The 19012-nt window shown below is 39.4% G+C and overlaps 2 protein-coding genes across 7 annotated transcripts in view; both read right to left on the reverse strand.

The window, feature by feature from the left end:
- The window catches only part of NUSAP1 (nucleolar and spindle associated protein 1), a 77028-nt gene that overhangs the window by 55353 nt on the left and 2663 nt on the right, over positions 1-19012 (reverse strand). The gene's annotated exons all lie outside the window — the stretch shown is intronic.
- CHP1 (calcineurin like EF-hand protein 1) overlaps positions 958-19012 on the reverse strand; it is a 71511-nt gene continuing 53456 nt past the window's right edge. The window contains exons 9-11 of one of the 6 annotated variants that reach the window (XM_064570657.1): positions 13870-14053; positions 10769-10888; positions 958-8448 (exon numbers count right to left, since the gene is read on the reverse strand). The gene's annotated coding sequence lies outside the window, so the exon portion shown is untranslated. Of the gene's footprint in view, positions 8594-10768; positions 10889-13869; positions 14054-19012 lie in introns of all 6 variants that reach the window. The other 5 variants (XM_064570655.1, XM_064570656.1, XM_064570653.1 and 2 more) reach the window with 5 other exon arrangements.

Below are 19012 nucleotides of genomic sequence, written 5' to 3' on the forward strand. Positions count from 1 at the left end.
GAGCCAGCACAGAGGGAGAAGCAGGCTTCCTGCTTAGCAGAGAGCCCGATGCAGGACTCAATCCCAGGATCCCGGGATGATGACCTGAGCCAAAGGCAGCCACTTAACCAACCGACTGAGCCACCCAGGCGTCCCTCTCTTCTCAATTATAGTGTTAAGCCTCTTTAGTTAAGCTAGCTAATAAATATTCAATGTAAAAACATTTAAAATGCTTTATTTCAGATAGGAAGGATTCCCTGCAATAGTTTAAACATTATTGTACTTTGCTATTTCCTTATCAGAAACTGAACATTTGGGGCACCTGGGTGGCTCAGTTAAGTGTCTGCCTTCGGCTCAGGTCATGATAACCTCAGCATCCTGGGATCGAGCCCCACGTCAGGCTCCCTGCTCAATGGGAAGTCTTGTTTCTCCCTCTGCCTCTCCACCCACTTGTGCTCTCACTCATAAAATCTTAAAAAAACAAAACAAAAAAAACCCATTTGCTAATACCTAGCATAAGGTTGGCCCTAAAGGTGGGAATGACGTTAAGTTTAAATGGAATGCCTTTGTTCACATGGCTGCCACGTCCCTTGGACTACAGCAGAAACTGCTACGACTTGGTACCACCACCCAGATCTTTGGTCTTTTCTGACATCTGGAGCCTACCTCAGCCCAGGTCTCTGGCTTGGCTCCTCCCATCTCAGTAATCTGCATTATTAGAAATTACCCGTTCTGGGACACCTGGGTGTCTCATTCAGTTAAGTGTCTGCCTTCGGCTCAGGTCATGATCCCAGGGTCCTGGGATCGAGTCCTGAGTCGAGTCCCACATCGGGCTCCCTGCTCAGCGGGGAGCCTGCTTCTCCCTCTGCCTGCCTCTTCCCCTGCTTATGCTCTCTCCCTCTCTTTGACAAATAAAATCTTTAAAAAAAGTAGTCTAAAAAAAACTACCCATTCCAAGTAATGAGTAACACAGTGAAGTTTCAGTGCATTCTCAGCCCATGCTGCTTTATTGCCAAAATACACACACACACACACACACACAGGTGCAGAGTTTCCAACTCAATATAGCAGTTCCCTTTTACATCAAAGAATAAAATTTCTGAAATCCCAAGGATGCATAGATTAAAAAGCTGCCTTTTGTAATACTTTATAAATATTCAATGAAATTCTTTTTAACATTATATACTAATGGTGCAATGAAGAAAATACAGAACAGCAAGTAAAAACAGTGAGCAACAACCGTACTTATAGGAGAGTAAATCAAAATATGTTAATGATACTCTAATATAATACAACTCTGATGGGTGGGTTTAAGGTAAGTGCCAAGACTATTACTGTTATTTAAGGACTGATGATAATGTATTGCCAGAATACTGTTCTTATCTCTGGGAGGAAAATTGATAGCATGGCATACTATCACCAAGGGAGACAAAACCTTTTGAAAATTGTCAGTAACCTTCCGGTATCTATTTTGATTTTAATGGAGGTTTAGGAGTAAACGTTCCTAGAGAAATCTGTGACACCTGGTTTTTTATCTATGTGCCTTTGTGGAATAATGGGAACAGAGTTGAGAGAAACTCCTTCCTTGTATCTTTACTGGTTTCATTGGTTGGCAGATGTAATCAGTAAGTGGCAAGGAGAAAATTTACAAATGGGAAATGATATCTCACTTCCTGTGTACTTAAGTGGAGACTAAACACTGCAATGATTGTAAGTTTAATTCAGTTCTGAACTCCTGGAAAGTTACCACTTACACTTAAACATTCCCAGAGGCATTTGGAGTGAAATCCCAGAGCAAACAGGTTAAAATGACTTAAGAAAAATTAATTTTCAATCATAGAACATGAAACCTTGGAGGGGCCTATGAGAATCATCTAGTCTAACTCTGAATTCTCTACTGTTTACACCACTCAGCTGTGAATTCCATTTGTATTATTACTTGTCATGATTATTTGCACTTAACAGGGTTTATTTCAAAGTCAGGAATCTTCTCAAAAATCTTAAGCTACCACAATAAACTGATCTATTTTCTTCATCAAGTAAGGAAATATATGGCAAGTGTTCTTCTTTTTTTCTCCAAAAGTGGGAAAACCTGCTCCTGTTTACCTGGCATCAGAAGCTTTAGGCAACAAATTATGCAGTCTGAGCAAAATAAAATGGCTAAAGCTCTGGCTATAAAATTTTAAAAACAAAACATTTATGTAATACAGTAACAAAAAAGAACCCAAACCACAGATTTGTCAATACTTTTAGCACTGTTTCCACAAAATGGAGCAGTCTCCTTGGCTGCAGGGAACCTTTATGGCTGGTCGGTACCAGTAGCATCCAGAAGAGTTGACTGGTTATCTGAAAATCCTGCAACATCTGAAATACGGGCATATTGCTTCCATTCACTTCCAAGATACTAGTTTTAAAATATCCTAACTTAAGCCACATAAATTTTCTCAGACAAACCCCATACTTTCATTTTATATACTCTACACTGGCAATTCCCTACTTTCCTACCCTTTCTGAAACTCTGCACCTTTCTGATTATTATAGCCATAGCAGCTTATTTATTCAACATGCTTAGTTTGTGCCTTTGTTTTGTTTTTAAACATGCTTGGGGACTAAGGGAACCAGGCAAGAGGTTAGAGGGTGAGCACTGTCATGCTCTCTATTCCTGACAGTTTGAATGTCTTGTGGTTGCCCCTGTTTATCTTCTAGCTCCCATTTTCAATGGAAGTTAAGATAATCTTTAATTAGAAAATGAAAACTAATAATCCAAAAAGTAAATTCAGGCTACTGGTTTAAGTCTCTATTGCTTCATTAATAAATGCATATATAATATCTATCTACTAGCCACCACATAACACTGGACATTTTCAATCATGCATTAGAATATTAGTACTCTAAAATCAGAATTCCGGGCCTGCCACTATTTCTTGCACTTTCATTCAGACCCAGTTTTAATAAACATGCAGAAAAGACCCCCTGATTCAGAGGAATTAGGGGAAATAACAAGGATGCATGCAGTTTCAACTGAAAATGTGGGTTAATAAAGTGATTGCTTAGAAATGCAGGCAGGGCAGGTGCTCCACATCACAATGCTGCTTCAGAATAGAGGTACAAAGTCACACACAAAAAGGTGAAAATCAGGACCACTACTTAGTTACAAAAGGCTTAACTGCGAATCCTGGCCCTTTTGGGTAGAGAATGATGTGAAAACTCTGGGAAAAGAAAGAGAATTGAAAGATGTACAGTCTTTTGGAGCAGTTAAGTTTTCTTGGCCATTTATTGACAGCGGTAGCATAGAAGAGCATACGTGTATAGAGATGGTGAAGATGCTCTTAGGCAGAATGGTTTGATTCACATTAATGAACTTTATCTGCACAGCCCCCTGGGGAAAAGGAGTTTATGAACAGCAGAGCTGATATAATGTAAACTCAAAATCAATGCCCTGAAATTCAGCATAGATTTGTACGTTGAAAACTATCAGCCAAGGAATTCTTCCAAATAGGGTATGGTTAATAGCCAAGCAATGTTCTGAATAAACTAGAAGCAATTTGCTTGCACCAGCAGCACCATGAGAATGTAAACTCCTGGAGGCCAAGGGTCTCTTCATATTTTGCATATCACAGGTACACAAAGAGTAAACATGAGACCACAACATTGAAAAGTAATAACCGCATACGTAGAGACTACAAAAACTTGTAGCACATTTTAGCATTTACAACTATTAACGTGGCTGTTATTAGTCTTTAAGTAACTAAATTGTTGACATCACTATAATACACAGCGGTGTCCTCATGATTGTGCAGATGACTAAATATTGCTTGGTTATTCCAATGTCTCTAACACCAAATGACGGCGTAGGACATTTAAAGAGGAGCTATAATCCATTTAATATAATAGCCTTCTCCCTATCCTCTGGAGTTGCCATATAAGAAATATTCAAGAGGCACTATTTTCTTAAATCTGCTCCACTTTTAGTTTTTTCCCTGGGAAAACAAGGGAACAGAGACCCAATCTTTTCAGGGACCTTCAAGGTGCTAAATGGCCAAAATGAACACAAGGTAAAAGGGAGTAAGAAGTCAGCTTCCATTCCTCTATTATATCCTGATGTGAGGTGTGAGATCCCTCAGATCAAGAAACTAGTTTGCTGGGCTCTTATTAAAGAGTCACATGCCAAAGTCCTCAACACATGTACATCAGACAAGGTTTATAAAACCAACATGCTGTCTTTGGCTATTCCCTTCAATCCTTTGCTTTACATCTTTAAATTCTAACTCCCCTAAACTAACCAGAGGCATAAGGAAAAGCCAGCTATCCAAGTTCTTGGTTTGTTTTTAACCCAAACACACACACACACACTTTTCCATTCTTAAAATGCACCCAGAGAATGAAAGGAGAAAAGAAAAGGTGACAGAGCACAAAGTCGCCTATTCTATAAATGCCTGTTGCTGAAAAGAACATCAGAAGCAAAATCCCCACCTGATGGCTTCAGTGGGGCTACATCGGTAGGAGTACATTTGTTTCCTGGTTAACCACTAGAAAAATTTCATTCATTGGCTCTACCCCTCTGCTTTAGGAAACAAACAGGGTCTCTAACCTTTACACCTACACAAAAGTTGCTATTTCTCACACATGATTTATTCATATACATTCAGCTTTTAAAGTACCTTTTATATGTTCTTTGCCTAAAACATCTTCCTTTGGTGCAACTCTGTTCATCACCAGAGCTTCACCAACTCAAGTAGTAATATTTATTCTATTGTACAACTTTGCTAATACAATTTACTATACATGCAAAACTGTTATTGCTACAAAGATTCTACCTCTTGAAAATTATTATTCGTTTTATGGCTTTTATTTATTTTTTGCAATAGGAAATATCCTTTCCTATGTACTGTGCTATTTTGCATTCATTCATTACCTTTTCAGAGGTATTTTTAAAAATATTTAAATGCTTTTTGGAAATAGATTCTCCCAGGCACTAAACTACTAGAGCCAAGAGTACAACTGCTTTAAAAAGTACACTCTGAGAATCTAAACCTGGGTCCCTGGATATCTGCTGCTACAGAGTCTATTTGTTTAAGCTTGCTTGTGTACTGGAGACACACCACATTCCTTTTGCATTACATATCATGGTAACTGTAAAATCTGTGTCAAAAAATCCTGAACTCTCCTAATACTGAGACTTAAAAATCACCTCCAAAAACTGCCCTTTCCAAGTTCTCAAGGCAGCTTTTAGGGGTAGGAGTTTCTTTTCCACAGAAAGCTATCTTATGCTTTCAGAACAAAATCATTTATTTTTACAAGCAGAAAAAAGTGAAAGCTGCCTGAGGTGGCTTACTATAACCAAGCAAAAGAGTTAGTTATTACATGGCAACCTGCTTAGGCTCCATCTAGCTACACTCCAATTCTTGTGAAAAGGTCTGGAATGCCATCAACACGCAATTCAGACTGTGAAATAGGAAAAGCCTGTGACAAATTAATGTAGGACACTGAACTACTGACCAGTGTTCTTCCATAACAATTAGCATGCCACAGACAGGAAATGTAAATGGTCTGCAGATTAGAAAAGCACTTGACTAACATAGCATTTCAGTAAGACATGCAAAATAAGAAAATAATTTCTTGATGCAAAGGAGTGGATTAAATAATAAACCTACAAGACACACTGTGTGAAAACAGCATAAGAACAATCTCATCTCAAACTAAGAGAACAAAGCAGAATCATGAAATGGGGCCTCATTTTGATTTGAGGTTTCATAAGACACAAAGGCAGCTGGTTTCCAGCTACCTCAGAAAAAGCTTAAATATCCTCAAACACAGTATTTCACACTGTAATCCCACAGTTCTATTCATAAATGAGTTTTTGGCCTTAATCTCCTTTCCCCAGGGAGAATATCATGATTCCGATATTTATGAAAAAAGAAAAGGTCTCGATTTTCCACTCATGTTACACTACTGGTTATTATCAATAATTCATCCTGAAGTTTAAATTATTACTAGGCTCATGCACTAACCCCTAACATGGCACTACAATATGCTACCAAGCACTAATGCTTACAAAACTATACACATCTCAAAATGGAAGACATTGGTGATTTTGTTGTTCTTAAACAACTTGTAACATTTGTCCACAAGTATTAAAATATACATATATATATATTTCTATTGCACATACCCCGTTTTTGTTTAACTTTTTAAAAGAAAAACTGCCAGCTGACATGATGAGCAGAGAAGGAAGTAGGCACAGCTACTGATCAAGGTGTAGTCCTGCCTAAAATTACAGCTTTTCCCATTAAGAAGGGGACAAAATAGCCCAGGGGGGAAAATGTAGGCATAATTAAGCAAACACTGGGCTAGTACACTGACAAAGACCCATTTTGTTAGATACTATCTGGTGACAACCATTAAAGATTCAAAGAACAACTTGAACGAGAGCATTCAACAGTGGTTCCTTTAGCTATGAAATAAATACAAAGCAACTGGAGAAGATGAGTCTGATACATACTCAAACAAATGGGCCAGAGATGGTTTCACTGGTGCTGATGGTATAAAGTCCCTATCCCCTGCCAAATGGTCCTACCCAAAACACTGCAAAAAGGACATGGGGAAGATGGATAACAGACAACTAAAGATATCAATTCTCAACATACCAATGGAACTCAGTTCTGTCTTTAACAATTCCAAAATAGTTAAAGAAAATATCAGGAAGTTGGCTGAGAAGTTACTTAGAGAAACATTTAAGTTACCTTTATCCAAAGTTACTTCTATGATTTACCACTCAGTATTTGCCCTCAAAGGAAATTATATTTTATCTATATTATGGAATTATTTTACTAAAAAGCTTTCTTATGTCAATTCAAAGAGGTTGACCAATTTAACTAATCGTTAAGAGTGCTCAACAATTCCCATTTTTGGCCATTTCTCTCACTGCTAAATTTTGGTAAATCTGCCCTAAGTTTTTAGCATCACAGCATGTATGACCCTAGGCAAATTCCCTAAATCACAGATATGATCTAAGACAATTTGTTCTTAATTGCATCTAAGAAGTTTCAAATTCTTTCTCACAAAGACTCATAGCTTCCTTCTTCGTATATAAAGACCTGACAATTCATACAGTGGTCCTCTGTAGATTTGGAAGCAAGAATAGCTTTACATTATAATCTGTTCATCACATGGTGTAAGTTTTAAGGAGAAGAAGAAAGATCCATATTTTTGTTGAACTATTTTTCTTGAGTTTTTTTCCAGACCCCAAATTTCTTCTAAATCAACCACAAATTTGGGAACATTGCTACTGAAGTGTTTGGTTACAACCAGGGAAAGTTACCTGAGTCCCAGCCTTTACAGCCTAACATTACACCTCACCTAAAAAAATAAACCAAACATCTGAATACCCATCTTGGATCAAAGGAACAAAGTTATTTATGTTTTTAGAAAACTGGAGCTACAGAATGTAAGATGCCATAAAGTTAGATGGAGCTGCATAAAGCATTTTTGCTTCCTTTTCGCAGGAGAAAGGAATTATCTGCAAACTCTTTTGTTTTCCCCATTCCTTCATGCCCAAAGTTGAAGGCAGGTCATACTAGAGGATCTGCCATATCTTCTGAACAGAAAAACCACTTAAGCCACTTGTTCCTGCCTTAGCAGCATGGAAAACCAAGTCTCAAGTGCTATGTTAAGAGTCTACAAAAAAGAATGAAGTAATTTGCAATACAGGAGCCTCTCATCTGAGGAAGGTGAAAAGGGTTCCACCAGTGGACTTGAAGCTGTTTTGTTTCCTTTTCCAACCTTTCAGTAAACTCAAGCATGCATTCATAGGGTTAGCAAATGTACAATGTGGTCTTTCCTTAGAAAAATGAAAAATCATTAAAAAATACGAAATGTCCAAAGACTTCTGAGACAGAAGTCAACAAAAGCTTCCTGCTCTAGGAGAAAAATCCCTCTTCACATCCAAACTGTAGATTTACACATATAAAGATGTGTATTTTACAGAGACTCTGTTAACCTTGCATCCTCTTGTCTTCATGCTTCTTTATCACATCAAAGGTTCTATTGCAAAATTGGATCTTTGTTCTTTTCCAGCAAATGTACTTCAAAGGATGAGTCAGGATTTAGATATTTAATATCTGTAGTTTTTAAGCATATCTTTCATTTCATATTAGAACACATATTTGGAATTTACTCCTTGCAGATTCAACTGTGCTTATGACAGTGGCTGAAACTGGAAGACATTAAAAAAAAAAAACCTGATGTCATCCATACTTGCTATTTATTTAGTCTTCTTGTTTGAAACAAAAGGTAAAGAATTCACAAACACCAACATCTAAGCACCTGTTTCAAATTAAACATCAGCCTCAGCTTCCAAAATAACTTCTTTATAATTAAGCAAAAAGCAGAACATGCATGTCAGTTGCTTCTTTCTTCCTGGAGAAGTTGGCAAGACAACTGCATCCTAGGAGCTTCTTAATGTTGAATCTGAGAAGTGGAACAAAAAGAAAAGCAGCCTTTTCCGATCCAAATCATGGAGGTAAAATATGTAGAGAAGAGATATCCACATTTCAGGAATAGGGAAAGTGGCTGGATAAAAAGACTACCTACTCCAGGAGACAACACAGAATACCTGGAAATAAAAAATAAATTAAAAACAGGGAGGTTAAGGCAGGTACTTCTGCATGAGCTCATGTTTAAAAATAATATTTAAAAACACATAGAAAGAAAATACATTTTAGATTACACGCTGTCTAAAAGAAAATGTCCAACGATAACACCAAATTCAGTATTGTCATCAGAAAAGCAAGTCAAAAAAATATATAAGCATAATACAAAAAAGTTAGATTTATGTAAAAACTAAAAAAAAAAAAAAAAGGGATACACATGTCCAAGGGTTCCTGGTTCCTCAGTCGGTTAGGGCATCTGACTCTTGATCACAGCTCCAGTCATGATCTCAGGATCGTGAGATACAACCCTGTGTCAGGCTCAGCACTGAGTCTGCTTGAGATTCTCTCTCTCCCTCTCCCCCTCACCTGCTCGCAGGTGCTCTCTCTCAAATATATAAATCTTAAAAAAAAAAAAAAAAAATACTACAAAGCTGTAGGTAATCAAAACAGTATGGTACTGGCACAAAAACAGACATATAGATCAAGAGAATAGAATAGAAAATCCAGAAATAAACCCACAATTATACAGTCAATTAATCTTCAAAAAAGCAGGAAAGAATGTCCAATGGGGAAAAGATGGTCTCTTCAATAAATGGTGTTGGGAAAACTGGACAGTTATGTGCAAAAGAATGGAACTGGACCACTTTCTTACACTATTAACAAAAATAAACTCAAAATGTATTAAAGACCTAAATATGAGAACTGAAACCATAAAAATCCTAGAAGAGATCACAGGCAGTAGTGTCTCTGACATCAGCCACAGTAACATTTTTCTAGATAGGTCTCCTACAGCAAGGGAAATAAAAGCAAAAATAAATTATTGGGACTACATCCATATAAAAAGCTTCTGTACAGTGAAGGAAACAATCAACAAAACTAAAAGGCAACCTACTGAATGGGAGAATATATTTACAAATGACATACCCAATAAAGGGTTAGTATCCAAAATATATAAAGAACTGATGCAATTCAACACCAAAAACCCCCAAAATCCAATTAAAAAATGGGCAGAAGACATGAACAGACATTTCACCAAAGACGACATACAGATGGCCAAAAGACACATGAAAAGATGCTCAACATCACTCATCATCAGGGAAATGCAAATCAAAACTACAATGAGGTATCACCTCACACCTGCCAGAATGGCTAAAATAAAAAACAAGTGTTGGTGCAGATGTGGAGAAAAAGGAACCCTCTTGCACTATTGGTAGGAATGCGAATGGGTGCAGCCACTGTGCAAAACAGTATGAAGGTTCCTCAAAAGTTAAAAATGAGGGGTGCCTGATTGGCTCAGTCGTTAAGCATCTGCCTTCGGCTCAGGTCATGATCCCGGGGTCCTGGGATCAAGTCCCACGTGGAGCTCCCTGCTTGGCGGGAAGCCTGCTTCTCCCTCTCCCACTCCCCCTGCTTGTGTTCCCTCTCTCGCTGTATCTCTCTCTGTCAAATAAATAAATAAAATCTTAAAAAAAAAAAAGTTAAAAATGAAACTACCCTACAATCCAGTAATTGCACTACTGGATATCTACAAAAAAAAAAAAAAATACAAACACACTAATTCAAAGGGACACATGCACCCCTATGTTTATAACAACGTTACATACAATAGCCAAATTAGGAAGCAGCTTAAGTGTTCACTGATAGGTGAATGGATAAAGAAGATGTGGTATATACACATACACAATGGAGTATTATTCGGCTATAAGATGAATGAAAGTTGAAAGGCCAAAAAGCTGAACAAGCCAAAAAGAATGAAATCTTGCCATCTGCAACATGGATGGAGCGAAAGAGTACAATGCTAAGTGAAATAAATCAGAGAAAGAGAAATACCTTATTATTTCACTCATATGTGGAATTTAAACAAAACAAATGAGCAAAGGAAAAAGAAAGAAACCAAGAAACAGATTCTATTTTTTAAGATTTTATTTATTTATTCGACAGACAGCAAGAGAAGGAACACAAGCAGGGGGAGTAGGAGAGGGAGAAGCAGGCTTCCCGTGGAGCAGGAAGCCCGATGTGAGGTTCGATCCCAGGACCCCGAGATCATGACCTGAGCCAAAGGCAGACGCTTAACGACTGAGCCACCCAGGGGCCCCAAGAAACAGATTATTAACTACAGAGAACAAAATGATGCTTACCAGAGGGGAGGTGGGTGGCAGGATGGGTGAAATAGGTGATGGGGATTAAGGAGGACATCTGCTGTGATGAGCACTGGGTGAGGTATGGAATTGCTGAATCACTGTATTGTAGATCTGAAACTAATATAACACTGCATGTTAACTATACTGGAATTAAAGGCAAATGTAAATTAATTCAGAATCAAATCAGGAGGAAGAGAATTATAGAATCTGCATTTGTTGCAGAAGCAGCAGAAGTAAGAGTAAAAAAATAGAGAATATCCACAGAAGGGCCTTTAGAACACCATGGGCAACAGAGCTGTTTCATTATATAAGCTTACTCAGGCCAATTCAAAGCTTGCACCAGCCATTAGACTGTTCTGTAGTTCAATTATTATTATTATTTTTTAGGATTTTATTTGAGAGAGAGACAGAGAGAGCAAGAGAGCATAAGCAGGGAGGAGCAGCAGAGGGAAAGGGAAAAGCAGGCTCCTTGCTGAGACTAGACCCTAGGACCCTGGGATCATGACCTGAGATGAAGGCAGACGCTTAACTGACTGAGCCACCTAAGCACCACCTGCAGTTCAATTCTAATGGCAAGATAACTGGTAGTAATGTTGAGGGGGAAAGAAGATACAAGCTAGTTCCTTCCAGGAGGAAATATGCTAAAAGAATTCTACGTAGGGCGCCTGGGTGGCTCAGTCGGTTAAGCAACTGCCTTCGGCTCAGGTCATGATCCTGGAGTCCCGCATCGGGCTCCCTGCTCGGCAGGGAGTCTGCTTCTCCCTCTGACTGTCCCCCCTCTCATGTGCTCTCTCTTTCATTCTCTCTCTCAAATAAATAAAATCTTTAAAAAAAAAAAAAAAAAAAAAAAAGAATTCTATGTAAACCAAATAAGCATCAAAGATGAGCACCTTTTCCTAACAGGGAACCTATCTAGACTGTCTTATAAACAAATGCCTTCAGGAATACTTACTAATAAAAATACATACATTCATCATAGATAAACTCCACCTCCCCCCCATCTATATCTTTATATCAGGCAATAACGCTAGAATATCATAAGCCTGTTCTCTCTTCAAAAGACCCAATTTCAGGCTCCTGGATGACTCAGTTGGTTAAGCATCTGCCTTTGGCTCAGCTCATGATCTCAGGGTCCTGGGATCGAGTCCCGCATCAGGCTCCCTCCTTCTCCCTCTCCCTCTTCCACTTCCCCTGCTCATCCCCCCTCTCTCTCTCAAATAAATAAATAAAATCTTTAAAAAACAAACAAAAAACCCATAATACCCAATTTCACATTCACTCAGTCACCATTCATTTTATTCACTCTAAACACAAATATGGATCACAAACTGTAGGACCTACTGAAAAGTGAATGAGTAGTAGTAGCTTAGTATGAAAGCCATAGTTCTGACCATGACCTACAATTCCCCCTAAGGTCTACACCACCTTCCACCATATCCTTTCTGACCCCAACTCTATTTCTTTTTCTTCTTCTTTTTTTTAAGATTTTATTTATTTATTTGACATAGAGAGACACAGCGAGAGAGGAAACACAAGCAGGGGGAGTGGGAGAGGGAGAAGCAGGCTTCCCACAGAGCAGGGAGCCCGACGCAGAGCTCCATCCCAGGACCCTGGGACCATGACCTGAGCCAAAAGCAGACACTTAATGACTGAGCCACCCAGGTGCCCCCCAACTCTATTTCTATCTCCTCCTCCATCATGTGCTCCAACCACACTGGACTCCTTGCTCTTCCTGGAATGTCAGGCATACTCCAACTTTATAGCCTTTGTACTGGCTGTTCCCTTTGTGAGAGGACCCTTCCCCAGGTATCCACATAGCTAGTCCTCTCACCTCGTCTTTACTTAAATGTCATTTTCTCAATGAGGCCTACTTTGAGCCAGTTTAAGATTATACTATCCCTCCATCCCATCCACAGACACACTTCTACCATTCCCCTTTACCCTATCTACTTTTCCTTTTATCCATAGCCTGTAACACTATCTAAGTTGCTTCATAAGGTATTTATTATGTTTCTTCATTTACTGTCCTGTCTAAAATGTAAGCTCCAGGGGTGCCTGGGTGGCTCAATCGTTAAGCGTCTGCCTTCGGCTCAGGTCATGTCGAGCCCTGCATTGGGCTCCCTGCTCAGCGGGGAGTCTGCTTCTCCTTCTCTAGCTCCCCCTGCTTGTGTTCCCTCTCTTTCTCTGTCAAATAAGTAAATAAAATCTTAAAAAAAAATGAAAATAAATAAAATAAAATAATAAGCTCCAGGGGTGCCTGTCTGACATGGTCAGTGGAGCATGCAACTCTTGATCTCAAGGTTGTAAGTTTGAGCCCCACACTAGGTGTAGAGATTACTTAAAAATAAAATATTTAATACATAACATGTAAGCTCCATCAGGAAGGAAACTGTTTTGTTTACCAATGAATCCCAAACACCCAGACTAGCATGTGACCCAGGTAACCACTTGATAAAAATTTGCTGAATGAATGAAGAGCAGGGCTGTTAAATACATTTAGCCAACATTAGTTAACATGTAAATAGGTTCTAGAGTTAAGTGAGGAAACCAAAACTATACACACTGATCTACAAAATCTTCAAATACATCCCTATAAAGTTGATGACTTACTAGGCACTTCTAGGTCTTTGAGGTCACTTGTTTAGTGCTATTGATTATACAAATAAAGTAACTTTGTATTAGAAAATCTGACTTCCTGGGAGGACAGAAAGGGAAATCAGAATTTTTAATGTAGTACTTGGGCTAGCCAGACCTGCCTCAAATGACTCTGGGTGTAGTCAGCTTCTAAGATGGGCCCCAGTTATTGTTGCCTCCCGGTATTCACACCCTTCTACAGTCTCCTCTAACAATGAATCAGGGTATGATAAAGAATTTGGCCTTTGTCCTGGGAGGGAAACTCTAAATCCTTGGAATTTACAGTAAATGAGCCAGAAGAAATTACACAACGGAGTCCTAAATAATTAATGGGTCAAAGAAAAAATGACAAGGGAAATTAGGAAATACCTTGAGATAAACGAAAACAATAACACAACAAACCAAAAATTATGGGATGCAGTAAAGCAGTGCTAAGAGGGAAATTTATAGATCTAAATGCTTACATTAAAAAAGAAAGATCTCATGGGGCGCCTGGGTGGCTCAGTCATTAAGCGTCTGCCTTCAGCTCAGGTCATGATCCCAGGGTCCTGGGATCGAGCCCCACATCGGGCTCCCTGCTCCGCGGGAAGCCTGCTTCTCCCCTTTCCGCTCCCCCTGCTTGTGTTCCCTCTCTCGCTGTATCTCTCTCTGTCAAATAAATAAATAAAATCTTAAAAAAAAAAAACAAAACTCAAATCAGCAACCTAACTTTACACCTTAAGGAACTAGAGAAAGAATAAACTAAACCCAAAGCTAGCAAGAACGAAAGAAAAAATAAATATCAGAGCAGAGATAAATAAAAGAGGGAATAGAAAAACAGAGAAAACCAACGAAACCAAAATTCGGTTCTGACAGGGTTGTGAGAATCCCTGAATTTGCAGCCAATTGATCAGAACTGCAGGTTGCCTGGGAATCCTCCTAAGTGTGGCTGCCTTTTAAAGTGAGGGCAATCTTGGGGTACCTGGCTGGCTCAGTACATACAGCATGCGACTTTTTTTTTTTTTTTTAAGATTTTATTTATTTATTTGAGAGAGAGAGAATGAGAGAGAGAGCATGAGAGGGAGGAGGGTCAGAGGGAGAAGCAGACTCCCCGCCAAGCAGGGAGCCCGATGCGGGACTCGATCCCAGGACTCCAGGATCATGACCTGAGCCGAAGGCAGTCGCTTAACCAACTGAGCCACCCAGGTGCCCCAGCATGCGACTCTTAATCTCAGGGTCATGAGTTCAAGCATTATGCTGGGCATGGAGCCTACTTAAAAAAAAAACCAAAAAACCACCACCACCACCACCACCACCACAAAACCCACAAAGATTAAAGTGAGGGCAGTCTTGTTGGGAACAGGGCCTCTGACTTGCGGGATCTGCATTAACTCTGGATGGTTAGTGTCAGGACTATATTGCAGTACACTAGTTGGTCTCAAAAGAGTGACCAAGTGAATGAGGAGAAAGTGATGATGAGTGACTTCTGAGACATACATGGAGCTGTGACTTCTGCACTGTTCTCTTGGACTGCTTATTCTGGGAGAAGCCAGATGTTGTACATGAAGACATTCAAGCAGCCTTGGAAGAGGCCGACACTGGAAGGAACAAAGGCTTTCCACCACCAGCATGAATTTATCAGCCACGTGAAAGAGCCACCATGGAATTAGATAACTGCCACCCCAGCCAATCTTGACTGCAACCTTAGAAGAGAATCCAAGCCAGAAAGCCCCAGTGTTAAACTGCTCTGTAACTCCTGACCCACATAAACTGTACGAGATAATACATGTTTACTGTTGTTTTAATCCACTAAATTTTGGATAATCTGTTATGCATCATTGAATAAGTAATACACTTTGCTTCCTCGAAGGACAGAAAGAATGATATATCATGGGAGTTAATTACTCCTTTCTTAAAAAATAAAAATTCAGGGGCACCTGGGTGGCTCAGTCGTTAAATGTCTGCCTTCAACTCTGGTCATGATCCCACGGTCCTGGAATTGAGATCAGCATCAGGCTCCCTGCTCAGTGGGAAGCCTGCTTCTCCCTCTCCCACTCCCCCTGCTTGTGTTCCCTCTCTCTCTCTCTCTGTCAAATAAATAAATAAAAACTTTAAAAAATAAAATAAAAATAATAAAAATTCGGTTTGCTCCGGGGTTTCAACATCCAAAAAAAAAAAAAAAAAAAGAAATCTCCTTTCTTACTTTGCTATGTAAATTCAGAACGCATTTTACAAAACACAATGGCTATACTTATCATTCCAGTTAAGTTTTTAAGTGTCTTATTAAAATAGTGCTGGGTCAGGGCACCTGGGTGACTCAGTCAGTTAAGTGGCTGCCTGTGGCTCGGGTCGTGATCCCAGGGTCCTGGGGATCGAGTCCCATGTGGGGCTCCCTGCTTAGTGGGGAGCCTGCTTCTTCCTCTCCCTCTGCCCCTCCCCACCGCTCATGCTCTCTCTCAAATAAATAAACAAAATCTTGAAAGAAAAAAAAAATAGTGCTGGGTCTAATGGACAGTTTCTGCCCCCAGATATGGATAGGCTCTACTAATGTAAAATCACTGCCTGAGCAAAAATTTAACTTCTCAGTCATTCAACATTATTGAGTGCTTCCTTTCTTTGAAAATTTTAAATTATTTACTTGAATAGGTAACAAAAGCACTAACAGGAAAAGGTACAATAGGATATACAATGTTTCTTCCATATCCATTTATTTATCTATTTTTATTTAAATTAAGTTAGCCAACATATAGTACATCATTAACAGATGTACATATGTACATCGTAACATTTCAGATGTAGAGTTCAGTGATTCATCAGTTGCTTATAACATCCAATGCTCATCACATCATCTGCCCTCCTTAATGCCCATCACCCAATTCCATATCCTTTTAGATATCCTATGGCTACATAACATCTGTGTAAGTAGATTTATTTTCTCCCCACAAATGAAAGTATACTATACACCATGTTCTGCACCTTGCTTTTCCCTTTAATGTATATTAGTGATCATTCCATATCAGAATTAAAGCTACCTTTTTTTTTTAAAGATTTTATTTATTTGAGAGAGAGCACGTGAGAAAGTATGAGTGGGGGAGGGGCAGAGCAAGAGGGAGAAGCAGACTCCCCACTGAGCAGGGAGCTCAACGTGAGGCTCAATCCCAGGACCCCGGGATCATGACCTGAGCCGAAGGCAGATCTTAACCGACTGAGCCACCCAGGTGCCCCAAAGCTACCCTTTAAGTACAGAAGCACCTACATTTATTTACATCAATTTCCTGCAGATAGATATTTAGATGTTACTAATATTGGGCTATACCAATGTCAAGTTTCTATTACTATCTACCTGGATTTATTTCTTTTTTTTTAAAGATTTATTTATTTGAGAGAGAGTGTGTGTGTGTGTGTGCACACAGCACGCACAAACAGGGGGGAGAGGGAGAATCCCAATTAGCACAGTACCCAAAGTGGGGTTCAATCTCAGGACCTGAGATCAGGACCTGAGCCAAAACTGAAACCAAGAGTTGGACACTTAACCAACTGCACCACCCAGGTGTCTGCCCTCTATCTACCTGGATTTAATTAAGGTTCTAAATTCAAGCAACAAAGCCTCTGTTCTAAAAGCATATGATAAAGACTCTATCACCTAAATTTGTCCCAGCCGTTTTTATTCCTTTTCTTTTTCTTTTATTCCTTTCCTTTTTTTTTTTTTAAGATTTTATTTATTTATTTGAGAGAGAGAGCATGAGAGAGAGGGGGGAGGGTCAGAGGGAGAAACAGACTGCGGGACTCGATCCAGGAACTCCAGGATCATGACCTGAGCCAAAGGCAATCGCTTAACCAACTGAGCCATCCAGGCGCCCTATTCCTTTCCTTTTGTACATTGTAATACAGATCTTCCTTATGATCTGATAAACCCAACCTAAGCTGAAAATATCCTAAGTCAAAAATGCATTTAATACACCTAACTTACCAAACCTCATAGCTTAGCCTAGCCTACCTTAAATGTTTAGAACACTTATATTAGCCTACAGTTGAGCAAAATCATCTAACCAAAGCCTATTTTATAATAAATTATTGAATACCTCATACCTCATATAATTTATTGAATACTGTACTGAAAATGAAAAACAGTTGTGTTTACCCTTGTGGATCACGTGGCTGATTTACAGCTGTGCTTTGCTGCCAGTGTCCAGCACCATAAAAGCATCACACCACATATTACTATCCAGGGAAAAGATCAAAATTTAAAAACTGGGGGCGCCTGGGTGGCTCAGTCCTTAAGCGTCTGCCTTTGGCTCAGGTCATGCAGGGTCCTGGTTTTGAGCCCCACACTGGGCTCCCTGCTCCGTGGGGAGCCTGCTTCTCCCTCTCCCAGTCTCCCTGCTTGTGTTCCCTCTCTTGCTGTGTCTCTCCGTCAAATAAATAAATAAAATCTTAAAAAAAAAAAAAAAATTAAAAACCACAGTATGGTTTCTACTGAATGTGTACTGCTATCACACCATCAAAAAGGCAGAAAATCGTTCAGGCGAACAATCATTAAGTCAGGGACTGTCTGTATAGCTGGGATTTTTTTACTTACCTTTTTTTAAAATTTGTTTTTATTGTGGTAAAATACACATAATATAAAATTTATCATCTTCACCCTTTTTAAGTGTTCGGTTCAGTGGTATTAAGTACATTCATATTGTTGTGCAAGCATCACCACCTTCCATCTCCAGAACTTTTTTCATTTACAAAACTGAAACTCTGCCCCCATTAAATAACTCCCAATTTTCCCTTCCTGAAGCCCCTGGCAACCACCATCCTACTTTCTGTCTCTATGATTTTCACGATTCTTTTTTTTTTTTTTAAAGATTTTATTTATTTGACAGAGAGAGACACAGCGAGAGAGGGAACACAAGCAGGGGGAGTGGGAGAGGGAGAAGCAGGCTTCCCGCGGAGCAGGGAGCCTGATGCGGGGCTCGATCCCAGGACCCTGAGATCATGACCTGAGCCGAAGGCAGACGCTTAACGACTGAGCCACCCAGGCGCCCCTTCACTATTCTTAAGTACCTTTATCAGTGGTATACAATATTTTAATCCTTAAGGCAGCTGTAATTGAATGATTTCCATGTAATACAATCAATGTATATGACTAAGTAGATGTTATGAGTTGAACTGTGTCCTCCCCAAATTCATAAATTGGAAGTCTACTCCCTAGTACCTCAAAATGTGACCTTATTTGAAAATAGTCAATACAGTCATTGCAGATATAATTAGTTAAAATGAGGTCATACTGGAGTAGGGTGGGCCCCTAATCTAACATGACTGGTGTCCCCATAGAACTTAGGACACAGACACAGGGAGAATGCCATGTGAAGACTGGAGTCATGCTGCCACGAGCCAAGGAACTACCAAAAGTTAGAAGAAAGGCCTGAAACACATCCTTCCTTAGTACCTTCAAGGTTGATTTTGGATGTTTGATCTCCAAAGCTGTGAGACAATATATTTCTGTTGTTCTAAGTCACCTAGTTTGTTACAGCAGCCCTAGGAAACCCTGTTTTACAGATAAAGTTGTCAATTATTAAAGCACATATCACTTTTTGTTCTTTGAGCAATAGAACATACTTACATCTGTGGTAAATTCAG

Source organism: Mirounga angustirostris, unplaced genomic scaffold, assembly GCF_029215605.1.
Source record: "Mirounga angustirostris isolate CCGP_5_RB_7025 unplaced genomic scaffold, mMirAng1.0.hap1 SCAF_9, whole genome shotgun sequence".
Classification (NCBI taxonomy): Eukaryota; Metazoa; Chordata; class Mammalia; order Carnivora; family Phocidae; genus Mirounga; species Mirounga angustirostris.